The 19,110-nt window shown below is 41.8% G+C and overlaps 1 long non-coding RNA gene across 6 annotated transcripts; it reads left to right on the forward strand.

Annotated features, from left to right (window-relative positions):
* Positions 1–3,607: 3,607 nt before the first annotated feature.
* On the forward strand, positions 3,608–16,176 carry LOC123402467. Of its 6 annotated transcripts, XR_006611283.1 has the most exons (12): positions 3,608–3,760; positions 3,867–3,895; positions 4,021–4,483; positions 4,579–4,678; positions 4,758–4,835; positions 4,924–4,983; positions 5,070–5,174; positions 6,015–6,083; positions 6,270–6,311; positions 6,470–6,577; positions 6,655–6,832; positions 16,130–16,176. It is a non-coding gene; the product is annotated as an uncharacterized LOC123402467 (long non-coding RNA). The 6 variants fall into 6 exon arrangements; XR_006611287.1 differs by lacking the exon at positions 16,130–16,176 and having other exon boundaries at positions 6,470–6,571; positions 6,655–7,065; XR_006611284.1 differs by lacking the exon at positions 16,130–16,176 and having other exon boundaries at positions 3,862–3,895; positions 6,655–7,063.
* Positions 16,177–19,110: the final 2,934 nt, after the last annotated feature.

Below are 19,110 nucleotides of genomic sequence, written 5' to 3' on the forward strand. Positions count from 1 at the left end.
ATACGAGTATGATGCTTGAATTAATGTATATTTTTCTGATAGGCTATCTCTATTCTCGACCTAATAATAAATCAGGGATAACTTTTGTTTGTCCGTCGTTGCGGCACCTTTGTGAAAACATCCTTCTGTTTTATGATAATTGAACCAGCGGTCCTTAACTTAAGTGGAAAATATTGTTTCGCCTTTCTATAAAAAAACCTTGGGCAGCTTCGCTTCGCCTGCGCGCCACCCCTCCTCCTTCCCTACCCTCCCCCTCCTCCTCCTTCCCTCGCCGGGGATAGCATGGTGGACAGAACGTCGACGAAGGTAGCGACGCTTGCACTGAACCTTGGACAACTCTGAGTTGCCCGCTCCCACATCGGGTACAACATGCTCCTCTAGCTTGAATCTTGATCGGCGCTGCGACATGTGGACCGCGACGGCAGAGTAGATCTAAGGAAAACCGACGACGGGGTTAGCGACAAGCAAGCTCAGGGGGGAGGCAGCGTGCGATTGCTTGTCGGAGAGAGGAGGCAGTGAGCAGATCAGGCGGGGCCTCACGCCAGCGGACGGGACAAACGGAAGGGGTGGCGTTATGAGGTACATCGAGAGCTCAGCTCCACAAGGAATGGAAAGGAGGGGGCGGACACCATTGGAATGGGGGAGCGGTGAGAACAGATTGAAGAGATGAGGAGAACCTTTTTTTAGAAGAAGATGAAGAGAATTTTTTTAGGGGTAAAGCAACTCTTTATTCATCAAAAACCACAAAAAGTGGGATTACCTTTGAGTCATGGGGTTGCAAAAGCCACATATGGTGGTCTGGACCTAACAAAAAGGAAAATCTAGCTAACTTATGAGCATCCTCATTGCCTAAAGGACTTAAAAAATATAATAGAAGTTACTTGCTCTGCTTTCAATCTCCTCGGTAATGACTGCATGACGATCCCGACTTCCTTTCCATATGTCACTAATCACTTGTTGTGCGTATAATGCCACGATGAAGTTCTGGAGGCCAAGGTCTTCTGTCAATGCGAGGGCTTCGCGACAAGCTATTGTCTCAAGTGTACTAGCATCTTGCAGACTTGGAATGACCGGAGGTCAGCTCCACATATAGTTGTCATGGTGATCTCGGTAGACCGCCACTGCTGCTACTCTCGATCTTCAAAAACCGGCATCAACGTGTGTCTCATTGTTTCCTTCATGTTGTTTGCAGAGATTAAATAATAATGTTGTTTGCAGAGATTAAATAAGTAAAACTATGATGATGGTCTTGTGATAACTATGTGACCAATCTGTGTGAAGTTTCACTCCATTTGTATGAAAGTTCATATGTTTGAATCTCTACTTGCACTTCAATGAAGGTGCGAAGCTGAAGTAGATGTCGACAAAGAGCGAGGGCGCGTCTTTTCAAATACAAAATTCATGATCCAAATATCAACAATCTAACCCGGTGCAACGCACGGACACTTTTACTAGTATTAATAAAGCACCTATTGTTTCTGTGGTACATCATTAAAATTGCCTTTAAAATTGTTTAAAATTACTCACCAATGCCACCTATATAATAAGTTATAAAAACATTTTACACGGAATCGTTGCATGGGCCGGCCCAAGCATAGGGACCAGCTATACTATGCTCTGCCAGCTGGAGAAGAGACAAAACGCCCATTTGGGCCAGCCCATGGGCGGGGGCTTGTTTTTTTATATATTATTTATCTGTTTCCTTTTATTTTTTCTAATTAAAATAAACCATAAAAACTTTCGCAATTCAAAAAATTATATATACTTAAATTTCTGATAAAACATAAAATGTTTGCAAATTCAAAAATTGTTCGGGATTTCTGTAAAAATGTTTGTATATTAAAAAATCGTAATTTTAGAAAAAACATTCGTGAATAAAAAAAAGTCCATCATTTCGAGCAATTTCTTTAATGCAATTAAAAAATTGTTTGATAATTCAAAAAGTGAATTATTCGCCAATTCGCAAGAAAATACTTGAAAATAGTTCGTAATATCAAATATTGTTTGGAATTTATAAAAAATGTTTATAAATAGTAAAACATGTTGTTGATTTTAAAAAGGTTCCCAAATTTGTAAAAATGTTCACGAATGATCAAATGTATGTAGTTTAACAGTAATGCTTATGAGTCTTTTCGATTATATACGAGGGTGAATTTTGAAGAATAAATTGTCGGGATGGATCGGAATATTATTGTATATTTATAAAATATTTCTTAAAATTCAGAATAAATCTTTGAGTTACCATGTTTTTTGACAACCATGATATTTTTTAAAAAATATGAACATTGTTTCAACTTGTGAATTGTGAATAAAATTAAAATAAGAAATATTTTCTTGCATTTGTGAATAAATTTTTGAAATCATGCAATGAGATATAAACATAATGTGGTCATCGCCATAAAAAATGATGTTTTTTTTCCGTTGCAACGCACGGGTCCTTTTGCTAGTCTCTCCCTAATAATAATCTCTACCTAATAATAAAGAGGCTATCGCTTCCGTTGGAAAACCCACCGAGGTGATATTACAAAAAAGCCCTTACTGTTTATGACATTAAACTCGTAGTATATATTAAATATTTTTCAAAATACTCATATCTTTTAAACCGTAACTCTAAATTTAACATATTATACATGGAATTTGATTAAAAAAATATGTAGAATTTAAATATGATATTATTTTATCTATTAAACGTTTAATAAAAATACTATCTAGGGTGCAATCTTAATAAATAAGTCATTATTCGTCTTTCTTTCATACCGGTACTCATCCGGGTTGGGGATGAACACGTTAACAAAATCAGGATTAGAGATGAAACTGAAGGTCACTTGACTGATTCTTTGTACGAATTAAATCTACATACAAGCCGTGTTAAAATAGAAGACCTGTGAAATTTTGAACTGCATTTTTGTAGGATAAGACCATCTTTATTTGTATCGTAACTATAAATTCTTAAATTATAGACATTTTTTATAAATTAAGAGCGTGTGCCGTGTGGTATTTTCTTTCTCACGTTGCAACGCATGGGCCCTTTTGCTAGTAATAATAATAAAGCATCGATGGTTTCTGTCGTCCGTCGTGACGTTTTTGCAAAAACACCCTCATATTTTTTGGTAAATCAACCCACGGTCCCTTTTTAAGTGGATCTGAGAAAGCGCTTCATTATTTAAAAAGCCCCTACATTTCTAAGAATTTCAATCACAATCCTTTGTTTCATCTTATCGAGACGCTCCCTCTCCAGCAATGGCGAGGTGAGGGGCGGCGCAGGAGGAGGGAGGCGCGGATCCGTCGGCGGCGAGTCTCTGGCGCGCTGGCGGTTCGGCTTCGACCGACACCATCAGAGGCAGCAGACAAACGCGATGGTGGGCTCGTCGTGGAGGTCTGGGCGCGGTGGCGTCGTGGGGCGGCGTTCCGGCGAGGCAGGGACAACCGTAGGTCGGGGATGGACGGTTCCGTCCGTTTCCCGGCCGAATCCGGCGGTAGCTTGAGGTCCGTCGAGCTGGAGCTCGCGGGGGCGCGGCCATGGCTCCATGGGGCAGTTCCTGAAGAAAAGAGAAAGAGAGATGGGGCGGTGAGGAGGAGGAGAGGGAGAGAGAGCAAGGGAAGGAGAGGGAGAGAGAGCAAGGGAAGGAGAGGGAGAGGGCAGTGGGGCGTGGGTCTCCGTCTCGCTGCTCATCCTCAGGGAGGCTGCGCGCGGAGGGGACTCGTTGTGGGCGCCCTACCTCGCCATCCTCCCGCGCCAGACCGACTCCACCATCTTCTGGTGAGGTGACGCTGATGTGTTTGATGAAATGTCTTTGTTGCTTCTTCACGGCCTCGTGTTGCGCGTTCTAATGCTTTCGAGTGGTTGCTTCGTGCCTCCAGTGCAGGTCAGAAGAAGAGCTCTTGGAGATACAAGGTGAGCATGCAGTGCAAAATTAAATGCCCTCGCTGTCGAAACTTGATCTTCGACCTTTCGTGGATTAGTAGTTACCTGGTCCTGTTGTAGTGATTAAGTATGCTTTTTCCCCTTTTGTTTCGTAGGAACACAATTACTGAGCACAACGATGGGTGTGAAAGAGTACCCTGTTGCTGCTAGTTCTCTCCCCATGCCTATGTTGTTGTTCCTTCTAATTCTCAGATTCATGTGCTTGCTCTAAACTTTCCTAACACACTCTGCTGCTGCATCCGAGTGCAGCCACGGTGCTGGTCTAAGTGGCGACAGAGTGGTGTTCGAAGCGATGAGGGCCTGTAGAGGGCATGATGGGCGATGCTGCTATAGAGAAAGATGAGGATAAGAGAGAGCAGAGAGAGACATTGATTGCTGCACCTCCTGATCTTGTCTTGTGGAGAAAAAAATAGATATGTGAGGAAGAGAGAGAGAGAGATAACAGAGAGAGATACGCACGTCATTGAACCCTTTCAATTCTATTGCAAGGTCTGGCATGGAGAATGGCGGACCGTCGCACTTCTCCACTCCGTCGTCTCGTTCCCTCTCTCCGACCAGGTAACCCAGCACACATGGGGGAGTTCTCCGTCTTAGAAGGGCCTTTTGGTAGCAATACTGAGTAATAAAAGATACATCAAAATTCCTTCGCACAGGCCTAGAAAAGAAGACGATTACGATTCTAGACTCAACTTACCTGGACAGGAGTTACTGCCTGTTGTTTCAGAGATGAGCTCAAACATGTCCTGGAAGCAGGTCAGTCTGATTCCCTTGCAACACCATATGAATTCATATATATGACCTAACGTTCCTGACAAAGATCGTTCTTGTGCAGGACCTTACTGTTAAGGTCAAAGAACACGAAGAAGAGATCACACAGTTATGAAAGCATCTGGATAATTACATAACAAAGGTGAATATTTATGTACAATAAAAAAACACCCTATTCATGTTGTCTTTCCCTTTCTATCTTGTACCTGACCGCAAGCTATTGCTGTTAGGAAGCACAAATACTCAAGGAAAAATCCGTCTTGGAAAAACGCATCGCTTATATGCGTGTGGTAAGATAATATATCTGCTTTAGCACAATTCTTTGGTTCCTTTGGTTGAGTACGCCGTATTACCTTTAAAACGATTTCTTTTTCAGGCATTTGATCACCAGCAGCAGGACTTAGTTGATGCAGCATCAAAGGCTTTAGCATATAGACAAGATATTATCGAGGAAAACATCCGCGTGACATATGCATTGCAGGTAGTTTCTTTCATTGGAATTTTCATGACTAATATGCTTGTTTTGAATGGTTGCCAGATGTTATATCTTTGCATCATCAAGTAGAAACCATTTTAAATTGGTGATGATTTTACGATACCAATTTCAAATTGAATGAATTTGTTTGTATTCCATGAACTGAAGTTTCTAATTGCATCTTGCAGTAAAAGATCCAGAATGTGTGTAAAACCATTTATAGCAGATGAGATAACACATTCATTGAAAGTTTATGAATGCATTAGTTATCTTAGTTGGGTTTGTGCCTTAGGATTGTAGCTCAAGTTTCGCACAGGGATGTTACACATAACCATGTTTTCAATAGCCAAAGAATCATTTCACCTTAAAATACTTACTTATGGAGCTCAGTTGCTACAATAGTTTAATATAATTTATGACCATCAACTTGCAGTTTGAGAAGCAGCTACTGCACGAGAGTGCTTGGCTGAGGGTAAGGTAAACATAACGCCAATTGGTTCTGTCAAAATACATTTTTACATTTTGGAGACTTTCCAGATTTTACCATAAGATATTGACATGGAATTTTGTAGTTAGATTTGAGTGTTATTTCTTTTTATATGATAGATTTTCTGTGTACCTCGATCATTTCATCTGTATAACCTGTTAACATAGTAGTAAAGAAACTGAAATGATACAGATTTTTTGTTCTGTTACTGTATAGACTACACATCAGGAGAGGTCAATGTTCATATCCTCTTTGCTGCCTATTCTGTCTGAATATGAGAACCTACATCTGTCTGTACTCGATGTTCGATCCATTGTCGGTAATTTGAAGGTATAACTTATTTCTCAACGTTTTGACAGGAAACCATCACTGAGTAGTTAGCACCTGAATATATTCATTGGAGTACAAGGCCAACAAGGCCCAAAAAGGTAAAATGAAATTATATTAGTGCGACTGAGAAACATGTCACAACTTTTGATGGACAAAAGCAACTTGAGCACAATTTAAAGTTCCGAACATGCAACCAAGGTGATTCTGTTTTTGTTCTAAACTGGGTTGGAAGTGGTCAGGGTTTGAGTTAACCTTTTGTTGAATGTGTGTTCCTCTCCATGTAGGTTTTATTTAGGCATCTGCGGGAGCAACTAATGCTTACTGAGGTGAGACACATGAAGCTACAGTAAATATGCATTTAATTTTAGAACCACAATACACGCATACTATAGTCAGTAGTGAGCTTGTCATGCTTGCACATCTTACTGCCGATAATTTTCTTACAAAACTCTGAAGTTGCCTTGTGCAAACTTGGATGATGCAGGAGAAAGTTAAGGAGTCCCAGTATCAGATTACCCCATGGCAAAATGAGTTGCCAACTAAAACCAGTCTCCCTGCAGAGTCACCTAACAATCCTTTTAGAAAAGTACCGGTAACTTCACTATAGCTCTACACTGCTTGTGTGATTATGTTGCAACACACGCTTCCTCTAACCTTTTACTTTCCCAGAACAAAAGCAGCCTTGATATTGTGCCCCAGACGCCATATCCTCAAGTACAATCTCCAATATCTTCCCCTTCCCCTGTTCAAGCCAGAGGTAACTGGAAAACCATCAAGTAATTCCAAGTGAGGTTTCTGCAAGAAATATGGATCCAGATTACGGAGGAAGGACCACTCTTTCAACCAGGTAGTGCTTATTCTTTGAGAGCTTAAGTTACCTTTTGCTCTTTAACAGTGTTATCTACGGTATTACAGTCGCATGTTTACGGTAGTCATGCAAATACTTAGCACCGGACTACATCATCTATGTTAATTGCTCAACAACATCTTGTAGTCATCACACCACCTGCCATTTGTAAAAATAGTATGTATACGCTCCTTGCAAACTATTACGTACAGGGGCTTTAGTCCCGGTTCACCAACCGAGACTAAAGGGGCGGGACTAAAGGCAGCCTTTAGTCCCGGCCCTGTTCTAAACCGGGACCAAAGGTGCTCCACATGGGCGCCTCGGAGCGCCCTCAGGGGCAGGCCCTTTAGTCCCGGGTCTTAACACGGACCGGGACTAAAGAGTTTTTACAGATTTTGTTTATTTTAGGGTTTAGGTGTTCGGGAGATTAACGTGATGCCTCGTTTGGTGTTCGGGAATTAGTTTTCTTATAATTCTAAATAGAAATAATTATGCATATATATATATATATATAAGATTAACTTATCTTACAAGCGAGCATATATATACAATTATATGGAGATCTGAATTATCGGGACTAGAGCCCGTCTATTCGATTACATGGACCAACATCAGTAATGGCCCCTAGCTACACTAAATCGTCCTTTGTCATCTATAGCTTCCGTCCTGAGAAAGGTCGCAAGCTCCTCTGCAACAGCAATCGCGCGTTGCTCTGGTAGGGACTTCTCCCTCATGGCCGTGTACTATATAAGAAGAGGAGATGAATATGAATATCAATCATGATAACAAAGAATGGCGGGTAAAAATAGAGGTGTGAATGTTCATTGCTTATGTCGTATCTATGATCCTTGTGCTCAGAGGTAAACGTGCGAATGGTCTCGCAAACATAGTATCCGCATAGATGTGTCCCCCGTGGCTGCTGGTCGCACTTTACGAGAATAGAATATATATAATCAAAATAATAATCTAGCATCATAAATGTATTGAAAATAGAAGTATATCGTACTACTACTTACCTGAGCCGCTCTAAAGGTCAGTTTCTCAGGCTCGATACCGGGAGTCACACACTTGAACTGCTTCCAAACCCTGCCCGACAAGGAAAATGATTTGCTAAGTTTTTCATTAATTGATATATCAGAAAATCATCGAAATAGACCGACAGAACGCAAGAATGATTGAAATTACCCTTGGAGCATGTCCTGCAGGCTTTGGAACTGTTCCAAGGGTCTCGATAATGGGTCGAAGGCATCAACTCTTCCCTTATTAATTTGAATGTCCAACAGAATCCAATGGAAGCTGCACATGTATATATATATGTGTCAGTAACTTATCAATTACACTTATAAGTGAATGGACACAACAGAGTAAAGACCCTCACCTAAAGTTGTATGGAAACAGTATGTGGTCATAGAAATTTTGATCTGTTAGAAACCTTAGAAGGTTTTCCTCCGTCTCCTTGGGTTTATCAGTTAGCGTCGCTATATGTATTTTATCTGGGTCAATAAACCCAATATTTAGGATGTTCCTACTTTTACATTCCAGAATCTTCATTCTGCATAATAGAGTACAAGTTATATGTAGACAATGAATTGAAATAACTAAACAAGTTATATGTAGACAACGAATTGAAAAACCTACAAACAATAGCAAATCATAAGCGATTTGTCGAGGGCGTCGGCATTGTACATCTGGAAGAGTTCATCAAAGTCGATATGGATTTCTTCGGGGCGACCGTAGTACTCCCGTGGGACACTCACCACGATCATCGTTCTCCCATTCTTTGATTCACTTAAGTACCATGTATGCAAGTAACGCATATTTGTTGGGAGATCATCTTTGCTGACCAAAGGCGCTCCCATGACAAACTATGGGTAACCTGTCGTCTTGGGAAGCCAGAACGTCTTCAACCGGGATACCCCATTCATCCGTCCACTTCTTTGCTAATTCAAAATCTTGCCCCTGCACCGGAGGAGGGACATTCTCGGGTAACACCATGAGGGGTGGGATCGACTGTTTGGCCTGTTGTCCAAGCTGAGGAACGTCTGATCTTTTTTTGCTTGTAGTTGAACTTGATTTGCTCCCACTTGCACTTGCACGTGATCTGCTCTTTTTCCCTTCCTTCTGCAATGTGCGTGTATAGTCATTAGGCTTATGGTGTAAGTCATACTGTGATGGAAGGTTTGTGAAGTATTTTGCATATGCTATTTGCTTCTCGGTGTATTCCGGGCGGGGCTCGGGTTCCTTCTTTTTCATCTGCGCATCATGATGTTCCTTTGCTATCCTGGCGTTTTCCTCGGCGGTACGATCATAAGGTCTGATAGGAAGATTAGCATGAGGTACCTTTGGGAGGGGCGACAGTTTGCGCTTTGGGGAGCTCCGTCGCTTAGAAATCATCGACGGAGCGTTCTTGCTGGCACGCTTCCGCTTAGTATCCGGAGCGGGCGGCGGCGGAGACGGACGACCCAAATCCGGCGGCGGTGATCGAGATGAACTCGTGTTGTGCTGGCCGTCGTCATGTGGAGGGCTTGGAGGTGATGGAGGTGTAGGTGACCTGCGACGACTAGGAGGCGGTGTTGTCCTTGGGCCGAGCCTGGAAGCTTGATGTAGTTCTTGTCCCATAGGATGACTCCACCCAGTACTTCTCCGAGTGTCCTCTCATCTTTGGGTCTAACTATGTTGAGCTCCATATCATGAAACCCCGCCATGATTTCATCCACCCCGACTTTAGCAAAGCCAGCTGGAATCTCACGACCATGCTAGCGTGCATCAGGGCCAGAAGGTAAAGCTTGTCCGACGGCCACCTTCATGGATATGTTCTTGAATTTCTGATGGAGTTCACATGATGTTGACTCCTTGATTCCATCCACGGGGTAGCCGGGACCGGCCTCTATCATTCTTCGTGCATCGTCGGGCGGGGCCTCAGATTCAGCCACGCTGCTTTTCCGCTTAGATGGGGCGCCGGTAATATCGAGTGCAGGATCTTCCTGGCGCGCTACTCCTCTAAGCTCATCAATCTGCTTCTGTTGCTCGTTAATCCTCGCAAACAACTGGTTGAACTTGTCATTCTCCTTATCCTGCTGTCGCTTCTTTGCTCTCGCTCGACTTCTGTAAGTGTCTTGGTCTCTGGAAAACCCAAGCCACCATGGGTAAGAAGGACCGAAGCCTCGCGTTCGTCCTCCATGTTCGTCATTGCCGAGGACCAGTGTGAGCAAATCTTTCTCTCTATCTGCAGTGAACTGTCTTTTTCCCTCTTTAATTTCTTTCACTATCTTTTTTCAATTCTTCCTGGGTATCCTAAGACCGTCACTACAGATGAGGTATCCTGTTTCTTCGTCGTACGAACCACCATGCGCAAGGAACCAATTTCTTGCTCTCAATTCCCACTCATCACGGAGTGGTTCAGGTATGTTGCCTTTAGCTAGCAGATCTTGCTCTTTCTTATCCCACTTTGGGATGGTAGTCTCATAGCCCTCTGGCCCCAGCTTGTGGTGATATTTCTTCTTGTCGGCATTTTTCTTGTTTTTTCTGATAATGCCTGGGCATCTTCTGACTCCTTGTACTCTTGAAATGCCTTCTAGTGATTCGCATGCTTGGCTAGACACCCCTCGAATACTGGCACTTTCTTTGTCTTCAGATAGTTTTTCCATAGCTTCTTCTTCCAGCTACGGAACAGTTCGACCATCATCTTTAGAGTCCACTGCTTAACTTTGGCCCTCAATTTTTTTGCGGCGTCTTCATTCTCACATTCTGGCATGGTTGAAATGTGACATGAGATCATTCCAAAGATTATCTTTGTACCTTTCGGCGACATAGTCACTATCGGCTGCCCCTTTGCGCTTGTTTCACTCCCGAACGCTGATCGGGACGTGATCCCTAACGAGAATTCCGCATTGCTTCTTGAATGTGTCAGCAGCATTCTTAGGAAGCTTGGGTTCGCCCGTAGGCAATATCACCTCAAAGGTGTAATGCGTCCGTGCATCCAACTTTCTAGTCGGGCCTCGTTTCGTAGCTTTGCTCGATGTGGAGGTCTAAGAGGGAGAAACATTCGTCAAATGAATGTATATGTATACAATATAGAGCTATCTCCAATATTTTTCACATATTACAAGTGATTGTCGAACTTCATATGTATACCTCGCCGGACTTTATTATTTCTCCACCGGCTTCTCCACCGGCTTCTCCATCAGTGGAGCTATCACCTTCTCCGTCATTGGACCTATCTCATGCCCCATCGACCTCATCTTCGTGTCGGTCGACCTCCATTCAATATCCGGAGGGGTTTAAATATGACGACGGAGATTCAGCTGGTTCAACGTCGAGGCCGTCTTTGATTATATATTCGAGAAGTTCTTCCTCTTCGAGGTTCCTGATATGTGGATCCATAGTTCTGCAAAAAACGGATATTTGATTAACTAATAAACTAACAAACTATATAAGAGGGGTTGGAAACTTCAAATTGTCGTTTTATTTAGGAGGATCTTTAGTCCCAGGTCTTGGCTAGAACCTAAACTCTAAAATATGTCTAACGGATTCTCTTAACCTTTAAGGATTTAACAAAATGGCGACATTCTAGATGTGTAGAAAATGATCCTATTTTTCCTGATCTCATCTACCCTTCTATATGTCACATTGTCTAGTGTCAAAGGACTTTGTTGAACTTTGTACCAAAAAAGAATTATTCTATCAGAAACTCCGTTCCAAAACAACTTTAGTCCCGGGGCGTGGCTCCACCCGGGACTCCTAGATTTCTGCATATTATTCAAAGTACGATTATTTTTCCAATTTGAGCATTCAATAAGCAAAACCAAATCGTAAAATAAAGTAGTATTCAAATTAGCATGCATTCAATTATAAGCAAAACTACATCATCTCTTGTGTCCGTACATCATCGAATATTATCACTAATACTCCTCAAATACTATCATACATATAGCATCACTGATACAGCTAGAACCGTAGCGCCCGACGGGTATCGTCGCGGGCGGTGGACACCCAAAGATAAGGAACCATCACAGGATCATAGCTCCAGTGAGATCCCTGAAGAACCTGTCAGGTATGCTCGAACCTGCCCTCCAACGCAACCATGTAGCGACGGACGTGCTCATCCTCCTCGCTGACACGGTGACGTACCACCTCCGCGGTGTCCGAAAGCCTCGGCACCGTCACTGGCCCACGCGACCGCCACCAAACAAGGATCGGATCAACAACGGGCTGGCTCCTCACCAACCTACGCCCCCCCGGAAGATAGCACCTCCCAATACCAGCCGGGCGGAGCCCAGTCCCGGACATGGCCCCTCTGATCAAGCAGGTGTCCTTCGCCGAGTCGACGGCGAGGATGTGGGATAGACATCGTAAAATGAACTAAAAAAATAAACTAGTTATATTAATTTTCTTGCTAAAAATAAACTAATTGTATATATAGTAAAATAAAGTAATTTTATTAAATCAACTAGTTCAACTATATATTAATTAACACTAACTACCTAACCCTAATAACAAAAATTTAAATAACACAAAAATAACACAAATAACCTATTTAACACTAACCTACCTAACCCTAAATTCACCAAATATTCTACAAATAACACTTAAGCATATACAATAGCAAAATTAAGCAATAATCTAAAAACACTAATTAAGCATCTATATACGTAGAAATGTCTTCTTCTTCTTTCTTATTTTCTTCTCCGCTTCCTCTTCAACTTCTCTTCTTCTACTTCTCCTCTTCTTCTATTTTCCTCTTCTTCTCCTCTCTTCCTCTTCTTATTCTTCTTTTTCTTCTTTTCTTCTCCTCCTCTTCTTATTTTCCTTTTTCCTAATCTTATTTTCTTATTTTTGTTCATCTTTCTTCTTCTTGTAACCCTAACCTAATTCTAAATATTACTAACCCTAATAATCTAGCACAAACCTAATAACAATAGGAATTAAATGACAAAAAAATCTTTTCTTCCTTTCTTCTCCTTTTTCTTCTTTTCTTCTCCTCCTCACCGGCCGGCACGACGGCGGCGGTGGCGTCCCCGCCGGCGGGAGCCGACGGCTCGTCCTTCGTACGTGTTGGGGAGGAGGGGGCGGGGGGCTTACCGGAGTGGGCAGGGCGCCGGCGCCGACGAGGAGGACGGCGAGGAGGACGAGGAGGACGGCGAGGAGGACGGCAGGGCGACGGCGACGGCAGGCAGCCTGGCGGCGTCGATGAGTTCGTCCGTTGCCGCGCCGGGCAGGAGAGGCGAGCGAGAGGAAGAAGAGAACGAAATGGATTTTCGTCCGCGCCGTATATATAGTAGGATCTTTAGTCCCGGTTCGGGGCTCGAACCGGGACTAAAGACACCCTTTAGTCCCGGGTGGAGCCACGATCTGAGACTAAAGACCCTTTTTCGGTAGACCAAAAGGCGGGAAGCACGGGCCTTTAGTCCCGGGTCGAGGCTCGAGCGGGGACTAAAGACACCCTTTAGTCCCGGGTCTAGCCACGACCCGGGGCTAAAGACCCCTTTTCGGCAGGCGGCAGGCGAGGGGCTTTAGTCCCGGGTCGTGGCTTCACCCGGGACTAAAGCCCCACCGTTGGCTGCACGATAAGTTTAGTCCCACCTCGCCCAGCGAGGGGCACTGACACTAGTTTATAAGCCCCGTCGCAGCATCTCCATCGAGCTCCTCTATAAAGCAGGCTTACGGGCCTAAACATACTCTAAATTTAAAAATTGAAACTATATTTGAAATTAAGGAGAAAATTAAACCTGAATTCAAAGTGAAGTCACTTTGAATTTAGGTTTAAGTTTCTCTATAAATTCCCATATAGTTTCAATTTTTTTCAATTTTCAAAATTAATTATTTTGTTATTTTCAATTAAAAACTATGTTTATTAAAATTCTTTTTGCATATTTGAGAATTTGACAAAACTATGATAATGAAAAGTGTTTGAAATTGAATAAATAATGCAAAACTATTTTCTATTTTCAAAATTAATTATTTTGACTATCCAAACTATTAACTATTTTGTTATTTTTAATTAAAAACTATGTTTATTAAAATTCTTTTTGCATATTTGACAATTTGACAAAACTATGATAATGAAAAGTGTTTGAAATTGAATAAATAATTCAAAACTATTTTCTGTTTTCAAAATTAATTATTTTGACTATCCAAACTATTAACTATTTTGTTATTTTCAATTAAAAACTATGTTTATTAAAATTTATTTTGCATATTTGAGAATTTGACAAAACTATGCTAATGAAAAGTGTTTGAAATTGAATAAATAATTCAAAACTATTTTCTATTTTCAAAATTAATTATTTTGACTATCCAAACTATTATTTGGTATTTTTCGTGCATTTACTTATTTTTTTGAGCTAGTTGACCCTAAAATTGAAAAGCACTACAAATGAACTCTGAAAATGTTGAAAGTTGGCATGCTATCATCATTTCACCCACATAGCATGTGTTAAAAAATTGAGAGAGCTATGACAAAAACTGGATCCACTTCGTGTACAAAACGGACAATCTCTCTCGAAGTATCAGGGTTTCAAACGAGAACTCATCTCTTACAAAGGGTTTTTATTTTTTTGAACTTATTTGAACTCCATACTTTTTGTGTGTTCAAAATGCACCGTTCAAAGACACATCACAAAATTTCAACAATTTCTGACTTCATTTAGTATTCTTCGTGCATTTACTTATTTTTTTTGAGCTAGTTGACCCTGAAATTGAAAAGCACTACAAATGAACTCTGAAATGTTGTAAGTTGGCATGCTATCATCATTTCACCCACATAGCATGTGTTAAAAAGTTGAGAGGGCTATGACAAAAACTGGATGCACTTCGTGTACAAAACGGAGAATCTCTCTCGAAGTATCAGGGCTTCGATCGAGAACTCATTTCTTACAAAGGGATTTCATTTTTTGAACTTATTTGAACTCCATACTTTTTGTGTGTTCAAAATGCATCATTTAAAGGAACATCACAAATTTTCAACAATTTCTGACTTAATTTGGTATTCTTCGTGCAATTACTTTTGTTTTTTTGGGCTAGTTGACCCTGAAATTGAAAAGCACTACAAATAAACTTTGAAAATGTTGAAAATTGGCATGCTATCATCATTTCACCCAGATTGCATGTGTTAAAAAGTTGAGAGGGCTACGACAAAAGCTGGATGCACTTCGTGTACAAAATGGACAATCTCTCTCGAAGTATGAGGGTTTCAAACGAGAACTCATCTCTTACAAAGGGATTTCATTTTTTTGAACTTATTTAAACTCGATACTTTTTGTGTGTTCAAAATGCACCATTCAAAGGCACATCACAAATTTTCAACAATTTCTGACTTCATTTGGTATAATTTTCGTGCATTTACTTATTGTTTTTGAGCTAGTTGACCCTAAAATTGAAAAGCACTACAAATGAACTCTGAAAATGTTAAAAGTTGGCATGCTATCATCATTTCACCCACATAGCATGTGTTAAAAAGTTGAGAGGGCTACGACAAAAACTGGATGCACTTCGTGTACAAAACGGACAATCTCTCTCGAAGTATCAGGGTTTCGAACGAGAACTCATCTCTTACAAAGGGATTTTATTTTTTTGAACTTATTTGAACCCCATACTTTTTGTGTGTTCAAAATGCACCATTCAAAGGCACATCACAAAATTTCAACAATTTCTGACTTCATTTGGTATTTTTCGTGCATTTACTTATTTTTTTTGAGCTAGTTGACCCTAAAATTGAAAAGCACTACAAATGAACTATGAAAATGTTGAAAGTTGGCATGCTATCATCATTTCACCCACATAGCATGTGTTAAAAAGTTGAGAGGGCTACGACAAAAACTGGATGCACTTCGTGTACAAAACAGACAATCTCTCTCGAAGTATCAGCGTTTCGAACGAGAACTCATCTCTTACAAAGGTTTATTAAAATTATTTTTGCATATTTGAGAATTTGACAAAACTATGAAAATGAAAAGTGTTTGAAATTGAATAAATAATTCAAAACTAAAGGTTTAGTACATTCCATACATGCATTACATAAAAGGTTTATTACATTATTACATTATTGCACCAATATTCCTATCTATTATTTCTGTTTTCTTCTGGGTTGTAGCCATGGAGAATCTTCATCATTCAGTAGGATGCTTGGGTCACTTTTCATTTTGAAGGGCGGAATTTCATAAAACTTATTATAATCTACTGACATGTCTGTCTTGTCATCTACTCCCACGATGTTTCTTTTCCCTGAAAGAACTATGTGGCGTTTTGGCTCATCAGACGATATCTTCTTTTGCTGATTTCTTTTTCTCGTTTTTGTAGATATGTCCTTGACATAGAAAACCTGAGCGACATCATTGACTAGGACAAATGGTTCGTCCATGTACGCAAGATTGTTGAGATTCACTGTTGTCATGCCGTACTTTTGGTCTACAACTACCCGCCTCCTGTCAGCTTCATCCATTTGCATCGAAACAAAGGGAGCTTAAAAGTAGGTCCATAGTCAAGTTCCCATATCTCCTCTATGTACCCGTAATATATTTCCAAACAGTGCCCATTCTCGTCTGTTGCATCAAAGCGGACACCAATATTTTGGTTGGTGCTATTTTTATCTTGGGCAACTGTGTAAAGTGTATTCCAATTTATCTCATACCCTTGGAAAGTACATATAGTCAAAGATGGTGGCCTGGCCAAACAGTACAACTGGTCTCCAACGGTGTCGTCATTCATGAGATGTGTCTGGAACCAACTGCGAAAGTCTTCTCGTGTTCCCCTTTAATCCAAGAGTCAGCCTTCTCCGGGTTTTCGGAGCGTAGAATATTCTTGTGTCTCATGATATATGGAGCCACCACGGTGGAATTGTGTAGAACTGTGTAGTGTGCTTGAGAGAAAGAATGCCCGTCCATACATACTTTTGCTTTCCTTCCTAGTGTGCCTTTTCCTGTCAGCCTACCCTCATACCGAGATTCAGGAACACCAATCGGCTTAAGGTCAGGAAGAAAGTCCACACAAAACTCAATGACCTGCTCTGTTCAATAGCCGTTGGAGATGCTTCCTTCTGGCCAAGCACGGTTACGAACATATTTCTTTAAGACTTCCATGAACCTCTCGAAGGGGAACATATTGTGTAGAAACACAGAACCGAGAATTCTAATCTCTTCGACTAGGTGAACTAGGAGGTGTGTCATTATATTGAAGAAGGATGGCGGGAACAACAACTCAAAGTTGACCAGACATTGGACCACATCAATCTGTAACCCTGATAGACTTTCTCGATCGATTACCTTCTGAGAAATTGCATTGAGGAATGCACATACCTTCACAATTGCCAGGCGAACATTTTCCGGTTGAATTCCCCTCAATGCAACCGGAAGCAATTGCGTCATAAGCACGTGGCAGTCATGAGACTTTAGGTTTTAGAATTTTTTATCTTTCATATTTACGATTCCCTTTATATTCGACGAGAAGCCAGTCGGGACCTTGATACTGAAAAGGACTTCAAAGAAGATTTCCTTCTCTTCCTTAGTAAGAGCGTAGCCGGCACGCCCTTGAAACTGCCCTGGATGCATGCCATCTCTTCCTTTATGACGTTCCTGGTCCTCCCGTGCTTCCGGTGTATCTTTTGACTTCCCATACAAGCCCAGGAAGCCTAGAATATTCACGCAGAGATTCTTCGTCAGGTGCATCACGTCGATTGCCGAGCGGACCTCATGGACTTCCCAGTAGGGTAGCTCCCAAAATATAGATTCCTTCTTCCACATGGTTACGCGCTTATCAGAGCCGTTAGGAACAGGTTGGCTGCCAGGACCCTTTCCAAAGATTACTTTTAAATCTTTGACCATATCAAATACTTCATCACCAGTACGGATGACAGGCTTCCCCCGGGGTTCTGCCTTGCCATTGAAATGCTTGCCTTTTTTCTTTAAGGGATGCTTGGGTGAAAGAAAACGACGATTGTACGGGTACACATTCTTCCTACATTTGTCCAGATATATACTTTCTGTCTGATCCAAACAGTGCGTGCATGCATTGTATCCCTTGTTTGACTGTCCTGAAATGTTACTAAGAGCAGGCCAATCATTGATGGTTACGAAAAGTAACGCTCGAAGGTCAAATTCCTCTTGTTTGTGCTCGTCCCATACACGTACACCTGGTTCGGCCCACAGCTGTAAAAGTTCATCAACTAATGGCCTTAGGTACACATCAATATCGTTGCCGGGTTGCTTTGGACCTTGGATAAGCACTGGCATCATAATGAACTTTCGCTTCATGCACAATCAAGGAGGAAGGTTGTAGATACATAGAGTAACGGGCCAGGTGATGTGACTGCAACTTTGCTCCCCAAAAGGATTCATGCCATCTGTACTCAGACCAAACCATAAGTTCCTTGCGTCAGCTGCAAATCTCGGGAACTCTCTCTTGATTTTTCTCCACTGCCAACCATCAGTGGTGTGCCTCAACTTATCGTCTTTCATACGATCTTCCATGTGCCATCGCAACAACTTCGCATGATCTTTATTTCTGAACAGACGTTTCAACCGTGGTACTATAGGAGCATACCACATCACCTTGGCAGGAACCCTCTTCCTGGATGGCTCGCCTTCAATATCATCAGGGTCATCTTTTCTGATCTTATACCGCAATGCAGTGCATACCGGGCATTTATCCATATCTCGTACTTCTCACCGCGGTAGAGGATGCAGTCATTAGGGCATGCATGTATCTTCTGCACGTCTAATCCTAGAGGGCAGACAAGCTTCTTTGCTTCGTACGTGCTGGCGGGCAATTCGTTCTTTCTTGGAAGCATCTTGTTCATCAGTACCAGCAACTTTTCGAATGACGAGTCAGTCACACCGGTCTCTGCCTTCCACTTCAGCAATTCCAGTGTGCTACCCAGCTTCTTCTGGCCATCTTCACAAGTTGGGTACAACAATTTGTTGTGGTCCTGTAACATCTGCTCGAACTGCAACCTCTCCTTTCTATGTCGCAACCTCGCCGTGCATCAGAAATGACCCGGCCAAGATCATCAGCGGGCTCATTTGGTTCCCGTTCTTCATCCTGATCTTCTTCTTCATTGTCTTCCACTGCGGTATCAGCATACTCAGGGAACATAGATCGGTAGTTGTCATCATCGTTCTCTTCTTCTTCATCGTCGTCTTCCATCATAACCCCTCTTTCTCCGTGCTTGGTCCAAACATTATAGCCCGACATAAAACCGGACCGAAGCAGGTGGCTCTGAATGACTCTTGAGGAAGTGTAATCCTTCTCATTCCGACATCCAACACATGGACAAAACATATAGC

Source organism: Hordeum vulgare, chromosome 6H, assembly GCF_904849725.1.
Source record: "Hordeum vulgare subsp. vulgare chromosome 6H, MorexV3_pseudomolecules_assembly, whole genome shotgun sequence".
In the NCBI taxonomy this organism is placed as follows: domain Eukaryota; kingdom Viridiplantae; phylum Streptophyta; class Magnoliopsida; order Poales; family Poaceae; genus Hordeum; species Hordeum vulgare.